The sequence below is a fragment of the Corylus avellana genome, chromosome ca7, assembly GCF_901000735.1.
Source record: "Corylus avellana chromosome ca7, CavTom2PMs-1.0".
NCBI lineage: Eukaryota > Viridiplantae > Streptophyta > Magnoliopsida > Fagales > Betulaceae > Corylus > Corylus avellana.
In genome coordinates, this window is record NC_081547.1 from 10,716,672 (window position 1) to 10,725,386 (window position 8,715).

Sequence of the window (8,715 nt, forward strand, 5' to 3'; positions counted from 1 at the left end):
ACGAGACCAAATGGAGTTCCGGATTTGTTCTGCCCATGGTTCTTGCTGGGCTCATAATTGCCATTAGAACAACTTCATCGTGCTCGTCATCCGTGTCTGCGCAGGGAGGAGGCAGAGCTTCAATAATTCCGTCGCCGGACCCTTCTTGGGTGCTTAGAATTGGAAGCTCCTCCTGGGGGCTTGCCGGCGTTTTGGTGATGCTCATGCTTGTGCTCTCATGGCAAGAATCTGTCCAGGACTTTTTCTGGAGATAGAGAAGAACTCTACTGACGTATTTCCTTTTTTATTTTATTTATTTCTATTGTAATATTACTTATATATGAAATAATTTCGTTTTTTTTTTCTGTTTTATTAGATAAAATTTACATTTATGAGATTGCCAATATATTTATTATATTTTTTGAGAAAGTTTAAAACTACTCCACCAATTTTAACGTGATTAAAAATTAGGGTTAAAAACAAAATTAGTGTCTTTTTTGTGTGTATCAAACTAGTCCTTAAATTTTCGTAAGTGATAAAATTAGTCCTTAAGTTTTTTAACAGAGTAAAATTAATTCTTCAGTTTATTTCCACATGTAAAAAAAAAAAAAAAACCCAAATGGCGTATGTTAGAAATAATCATTAAATCTAAGGCTGAGCAATAAAAATAAACTTCATGACCATAGCTAGGGTTAAGCCCATAACCCACGGTCATGTCATACTATGCAAATATTGTTCATCTATTGTAAACCATATAATAGGAAGTTCTCATTTGAAGCAATTATGAACATATTATAAAAATCAATAGGCTCATGACAAGTTACTTGAAAAATGAAACACAATCAATTCACTGACATATCGCATGTTTGAATAAAAAAAGTTTTGTAAACATTTTCTTACTGTGGTTGATTCTGATCACATCCGAACATCTTAATCACCAATCACTGCAATCCACACTCTAATAGTGGACACCATAAGCTTATAATACAAATCTACACACGTAAAAACCCTAATCATGCGATCAAAACCGTAATCCATAATTGAAACCCTAATTATCCCTTCCTTGACATCATCGAACCTTAGTTCCTCAAGGTTTGAATGTTCATCCTACAAGGATTGAACATGTTGGAAATAATTTTGGATGGTGCACAAATTCTTATTGATATAAAATAATTACAATCTGAATATTAACAAGAAATTAAAAAAAGGAAAAAATGCAGTTTACCCCCCTAAAGTTTCAGGGGTTTTTCAATTTTAACCCAAAAGTTCAAAAATTGGCAATCTAACCCCCTGAAGTTTCAAAAATTGGCAATTTAAACCTTCCGCTTAATTTTTCCGTCAAAATTGACGAAAATCTATGAAATTACATCATTACCCTCAGGCTTTTTTAAAAAAATTTCCGTCCAATTTAACGGAAAAATTAAACGGAATGTTTAAATTGCCAATTTTTTAAACTTCAGAGGGGGTAGATTGCCAATTTTTGAACTTTAGGGTTAAAATTGAAAAACTTATGAAACTTCATAGGGTAAACTGCATTTTCCCCTTAAAAAAAAATACAAAGAGATGAAAAGTAGAGTATCGAAAGATCTCACAATGCTATAGAATCACGCAAAAGTGTTGTCCTTAAAGGTTAATTCGTGCCTCTCAGAGTATATAACTCGGTGCAATTGGATCCTTTGACACGCAACCTCCCAAGATTAGATTATAGCGTCTACCTTCGTTAAGGACGCACTTCCAAAAACAAAGACTAGTAGAACAACCCTTTTATCAAAATAGATGGGGGACTTCATAATAATGTTTTGTAGAAAGGGATAATGATATAACATATAGCTTTATAGCATGAAATATATTTTTCCCAATGTGTTTGAAAACACCATATTATTTCTCACAAAAAGTGATCTTATATAAGACATAAGTGCTGGAAAACTTTCTAATATCATAAAGAAGTTCTAATGACTAAACGGTCATAACTGTAAAAAATTACAAGGAAAAAATACATTTTACCCCCTTGAACTATCCACTAATTTGTACTTTGACCTCTAATGTTTAAAAAGTGACATTTGACCCCCCCCTCCCCCAACTTCCAAATCGTTGCAATTCGATCATTCTTACTTTCTTTCTTTTTTACCAAAATGCCTCCATCCCAAGTTAAAAAAATAAAAATTAAGGGGTGTCCGGTCTAGGGTGGCCGAAGCCACCCTTAGCCCAACTAGGGTGGCCGGCCACCCTTTAATTTTTAATTTTTTTTTTTAGCTTGAGATGGTGGCATTTTGAAGAAAGAAAAAAAATCAGAACAGTCAAATTGCAACAATTTGAAAGTTTTAGGGGGGAGGGGAGGTCAAGTGTCACTTTTTTAGCTTAGGATGGTGGCATTTTGAAAAAATATATATATATAGTCAAATTGCAACAATTTGAAAGTTTTTGGGGAGGGGGATCAAGTGTCATTTTTTAAACATTTGAGGTCAAAGTGCAAATGAGTGGATAGTTCAGGAGGGGTCAAATGTATTTTCCCCAAACTACAACTATAAAACTTGGTTCTCAAAATCCTATAAAAGCTTGATAACTCCAAAGGTCACAAATGGTAAAGAAAAATAAATGGGTTAATGACCAAATGGTCATAACGTCAAAATTGGAAAACATTTGTTAATGTTCAAACACTATAAAAAAAAACATTTTTTTCTTTACTAGAGATTTCTAACGTTTTATGGTGTCTGACACGTCAGAAAATTTTTCTAACGTGTGTTGAATGTCAGAAGCATAGAAGTCAGTAAAATTTTTTTCCTGACGTGTTAGTGGTTAGAACGTCAGAATTTTTAAACGTTTTACTGTATGACACGTCAGAAAATTTTTCTGATGTGGCAAATAGTAGCACGCCAGAAATAAAATTTTTTTCCTAACGTGTTAGTGGTTAGAACGTCAGAATTTTCTGACGTTTTACTGTATGACACGTCAGAAAATTTTTCTGACGTGGCAAACAGTAGCACGTCAGAAAATTCTGACGTGGTACTAGTGCCACGTCAAAAAATTTTCTGACGTGGCACTTATATCACATCAGAAAATTTTCTGATGCGGAAGAACTCCCACGTCAAAATTTTTTGACGTGACACTAGTACCACGTCAAAAAATTAGGTCCTTTTTTTTTCTCATTTGTTTATTTAATTTACGATTTATTTTTTGTTTGCAAGGCCATTCACATTTGTTTGAAAGGCCAATTTGTAGGGCCTTTGAAAGGCCTTTCACATTTTGAAAGGCCTTTGACGTAATACACATTAATCATCCATCACATTTGTTTGAACTATATATTCATGAAACGACATTAATCATCCATCAAAAATTCGCTAAACCCTAAATGAATTTTTCATTAATCATCCATAAAAAAATGAACCTCCACATTAATCACAAACATGCCTTTTGTACAAAAACTACAAACAACCAAACCCAAATCTAGACATAATTACATGTAATGGTAAACATTAACAAGATAAGAACAAAATATTTATAAGTTTACCAACTACAAACTGACAGACAAAGCTGATTACATGGCAATAGGTTCCTCATTGTGTAACCACTCTAGAGAAGGATTTCAGAAAAATATTGTTTCAGATAGTTCATCAGAATATTTCTTCACTATCTCCTCAAACTCCAAGCTATCATTTTCTAGAAAGGACTGCAAAACATTATCCACCCACAAAAATAGGCATAAAAACTTAATAAAACATGAGACCATTTAATCAAGTTGCTGATGAACCTAAGACTATCCCCACCCCCAGCCCTTACCATGTAAGCAAATCTTTTACTCTCTCTTATTCTTTTTTCTTAATATAAGTGAACTCTTGTTGCATTTTTACTTAAATACCTAAAAAATGATCGTTTCTAAGCAAAGAAGTCCAAGAAAAGAGTGAAAGTCAAATTTCACAAGATCTAATGATGTGTACCAACACGAAATAGAAGCATATTTAAAATTGCACAAAATAAGTTTGAACTAAACAAGTAAACAAACATCAAGTTGAACTTAAAGTGTGTACATGTATATGCATGTGTATGAGTGCAGAGTTTGTGTGTGTTAGGGGTTGGGGGGGTGCAGAGAGAAAGGGAGGAAGACATTGTGCAATTCCTATCCAATTCTCTTCTCAACCAGATGTAATATATCACACTTTAATAAAGCATAACATTCCACGGCTAGGAAATTTCTCTAAAACTGGATATCAAAGTAAGTGTAGTCACCTCTCCATTGTCATCCTCAAAGCCTATGTTTGATACCAAATGAGACTCCTTTCCCTGTTTATAAATGATGGTAAAGCCTTACACAGAGCACTAAAATTAATGTATATGGGTGTGAATGTCCGACTGTATAAAAGATAAAAGACTTAAAAGGAGAATAATAGGCACCTCTAGACAAGCACTCTCCCTAGGGCTTTCTGCAGCCTAGAAACGCAAATCAAGAATAAGCAATCTATATAACTAATTTTTCATGGGAAACAAAAATTATTAGAACATAGTAAAAAGAACAAGAAAAAAATTCCTAAAATAAAAGAAAGCATAGGCAACAAAAACAAGAAATCATGACATCTTGCATGCTAGGGGCCGTTATCATCTCAATGAATAATTGGAAGTTTGGACCTTCAAATACTTAACACATTCTATCTTTCATTCAGATGCTTCAACTTAACTTTCTTTCAAATGAACAACAATAAAACTAAATTAGGATAACCATTAAGATTGATGGGGTCCTAACTCATTATCACAAAATATAGTGAGACCTTTATGAAGCCAAACCATTAAATAAGCATACAAATTATAAAGGTGAACGTCTTCCCAATCTTGCTTGAATAAGTGGAGTACAATGATTTATATGTTTACTTCTATGTGAATAGGTTTTGCATCAATGATCTAGAAAACAATGATCATTTCTTCTTTTCTTCCTCTTCTCTCTCTATCTCCTTTCTTTCTTTTTCTTTTTTTTTTTTTAATGAAAAGAAGCACTCAATTATACTTTTGACCTCATTATCTCTCCTACAAGAGGCCCAATCTATTAAACCTTAAACGAAGTATTGATTAAACATCCATAAAAAAATACTTACTATTTATCATATAGACATAGTTACATATATCACAAACATGTAATTTCTACGTCAATCATATACAACCAAACTATATATGTTACCACGAATATAGACATAATCACATGTAACGTTAAACATCAACAAAACAAAAACAAAATATATAATAGGTTTACCAACTACAAACTCACAGACAATGCTCAATCCAGGTCAATAGCTTCCACATTCTCCAACCTCTCCGCATTGCCTGGAGATGCTAAAACAATCAATCAGGAAGCAATAGGTACCTTTCTTATCAGGATCCTAAGCCAAACACAAAAAAGGGCACTATAACAACTTTAACATATATACTAACCAAATGACATTACTATAATAGAACCAAAAATGCACTAACTACAAATAATAAGCATCGAACCAAAAAGATATATATATATATATATATATTCCGACTGGAAAATAATATCTTTCTAAAATTAGACGCAAAAAAAATACTAAAGTTTACTAGTAGAAATAATACCAATTCGTATGTATAGGATATATATTCAAAAAAAAAAAAAAATTGCATTACCTGATCCATTTCCCACTGACGATCTCACCCCCAAAACGGCTGGGGATTCTTTGTCTGGCACATCCTTAACTCGAGTCATATCGGATGCGGACCTCGACTGCAACAGGGACTCAAGCTGACGAAACCGTGCCTCATACAAAGTGTTAATACTAGCCTCATTCTCAACTAGCCGCACAGCAACCTGCTCTCACTGTGCATCTAATAGCGCAGCTATCTCCACCCTGCGGCTCTCCTGCTTGTGCTTCTCCTGCTTAGCTTGTAGTGCAGCTTCTATCATTTGTGAGACACTAGAGCTCCCGGGAGGTTGTGACTGGTCTATAATAGGAGTGTATACTGCCGCGCATAGCCGCATAAGTAGTATACCTGTTCCAACTTGGCGAACCCGACCAACGTACTCAGGCTTATTGCCGATCCCTTGTGCGTACGCATCGTCGGGTGCCCACCGTATGGTGCCCTCGGTTACAAATCTTCTAGCAGCAGGGTCAGTGGGAAGTAACTCATTCATCCTCTCCTATAGGGTACACAATAAAAGAAGCAATTAGAAATATTAAATTAAAATACAAAGAAATATATATTAACCAAGATATATCGGTTATTAGTAGCATACACATCTCTCCCTGACCAAGTCATTTGGATATCCGCCATCCTTCTTCACGTGTGTATTGATGTAAGACTGCGCTCGTATTGGCGGAGCCCCTGTATTTATGACCTACATAAACAAATAAAACTTAAACAAATAAAACATAAACATAATCAACATAAATTATATATATATATATATATAACTAATCAGAAAAACACACAGACTTCTTCATGTGTAGTCCTGGCAAAGCTTTTTGACTCAGTGCAATGAGGCTCTTTGTTCTTGAACTGGATTCCCTTCATATATGCAGCATATTCCTACACAATTAACACTATTAATATTTTAGTCTAACACATTCATTTTAATAAAATTAAGGACTTAAATATAACTAATCAAAAAAACACACATACTTCTTCATGTGTAGCCCTGGCAAAACTCTTTGACTCGGTGCGGTGAGGCTTTTTGTTCTTGGACCGGATTCCCTTCATATATGCAGCATATTCCTACACAAATATCATTATTAATATTTTAGTCTAACACATTCATTTTAATAAAATTAAGGACTTAAACCCAATAAAATATGTGACTTACTTGATTCTCTTTACTACACTATTTCTCCAATAATATATCCACGCCAGTTCTGTTGTACGTGGATAACAATTGTTTCCCTACCCTAGTCTTCACTATTGCCGCAGTATCGTCCGATGTAATGTGAAGACTCTGCTTAAATTTATACCTCCAAGTCTTATGCTTGTTTCCCATATCAAGGAAAGCATCCTGTTTTATGGCTGCGATATCGCACTCAGGTGGGATATAGAAGTGCTTCTGCATAAATTCACGCGTATATTTATATTAACAACACAGCATATATTTGAGATAAATATATGAATATACAAATAACTATCATAAATACAATAATATTTAATTATAACATACCATCAAGGCATCCCAGATATCCTCCTTCCTACGCTCTGGTACATTCTTCCACTCGTCGCTAATCCTTACATAATTACTGCTCCTGACGAATACTCCGGTCATCCGTCTAAATTTGAAAGCGCTTTGTCCCACAGGCTGCCACGCGGGGTTATACTCACACACGATCCTTTGCCCATTGGGGATCTCCCACAACTTGTGACATGACTTGACACTCAAAACATGGTAGCGGGTGGTACCATTTTGATCTATATTTAATACATTACAGATTTAAACAAGTTAGTTACATATTTAAACTAACTACATATTAAAATAAAAAAAAATATTACAATTTTTTAGCACATATACTTACCTATCGTCCGAACCTCGTCCACCGCCAACAGGCGTGTAGCAGCATCATCGGGATGCGTGTCCTATGCGGCACCATCCTCATCACCCACATTGCTATCGGGGGGCTGTGTCTCATCACTATCATCCACTTGTGGTCCGGTGGGGTACGGGTGCCACTCAAAATGGCCATGTGAAACAATCCCCATATTGCTCAACATCGTGAAGTCAAGCGTGAAAGGTGTGGATGTTTCCGGCTCTGGCAGAATATGCTGAGAATCTCCATGAATGTCACCACCAAAGCCAAAGTCCTGCCCCGCATGGGTCTGCCTTTCCACATGATGTGGAAATACTGGTCTATACCCTTCTTGCTCCATATCAGCCCGGGGGGATGAGCCCAATGCCTGGGCGCCAGATGTCAACCGCACGGTCGGTTGCTTCTATGCTTTTCTCTTTCCTCTATAACTCATATCTCTCTGCAAAATACGTTACGAACCGAATTAGTATTTAAAATAAGTAAATATGTACAAGCATATGTAAAGTAATCACACATTTAAAATTTTAAACATATACTAGTTACTCAATTAATTATATATCGTTTACTCATCGTACATATAAATTTTATGGTTAACATAAAAAACAATTGCAAATTAATGTACATATTGCTTTTTAAAAATAAAAATAAAAACATTCTTCATTCACATTCAACTTCTATCATTTTTTCCCCAAATTTAATATATATGCATTCGTTAGATGTCGGGGACTTAAATAAAATAAATCTAGCTAGGGTACGAAGTCAATTTATTTATTTATTATTTTTTTTTTTCCTATTGTCAAAGTTTTTGGTCGTATAACATTTATAAGTATTAATAGGGCAAAACCTAAACAATATACAAGTCTAAATTTAAATGCATTTATTATTATATATCACTAAACAAATTAAATAAAGGGTTAAATACTAAATTAGTCCCTGGGTTTCATAACTTTATTTTTTTCCCATTGGGATTTCATTTTTATCACAAGAGGACCATGTGGTTTTGATAATAGACCAAGTTAGTCATCCGTCAGTTGACTTAACGGAATTCCACGTGGACCAATCAAATGTTGACACGTAGCACCTACTTAATTTTTTTTTAAAAAAATGTATTTTCTAAAAAAATAAAAATAAAAAATAAAAAATAAAAAGAAAAAAGATTGGGGGTGGCTCGGCCATCCCCTTGGCCATTTGGGGGTGGCCTGGCCACCCCCATCTGGCCGGATGGGGG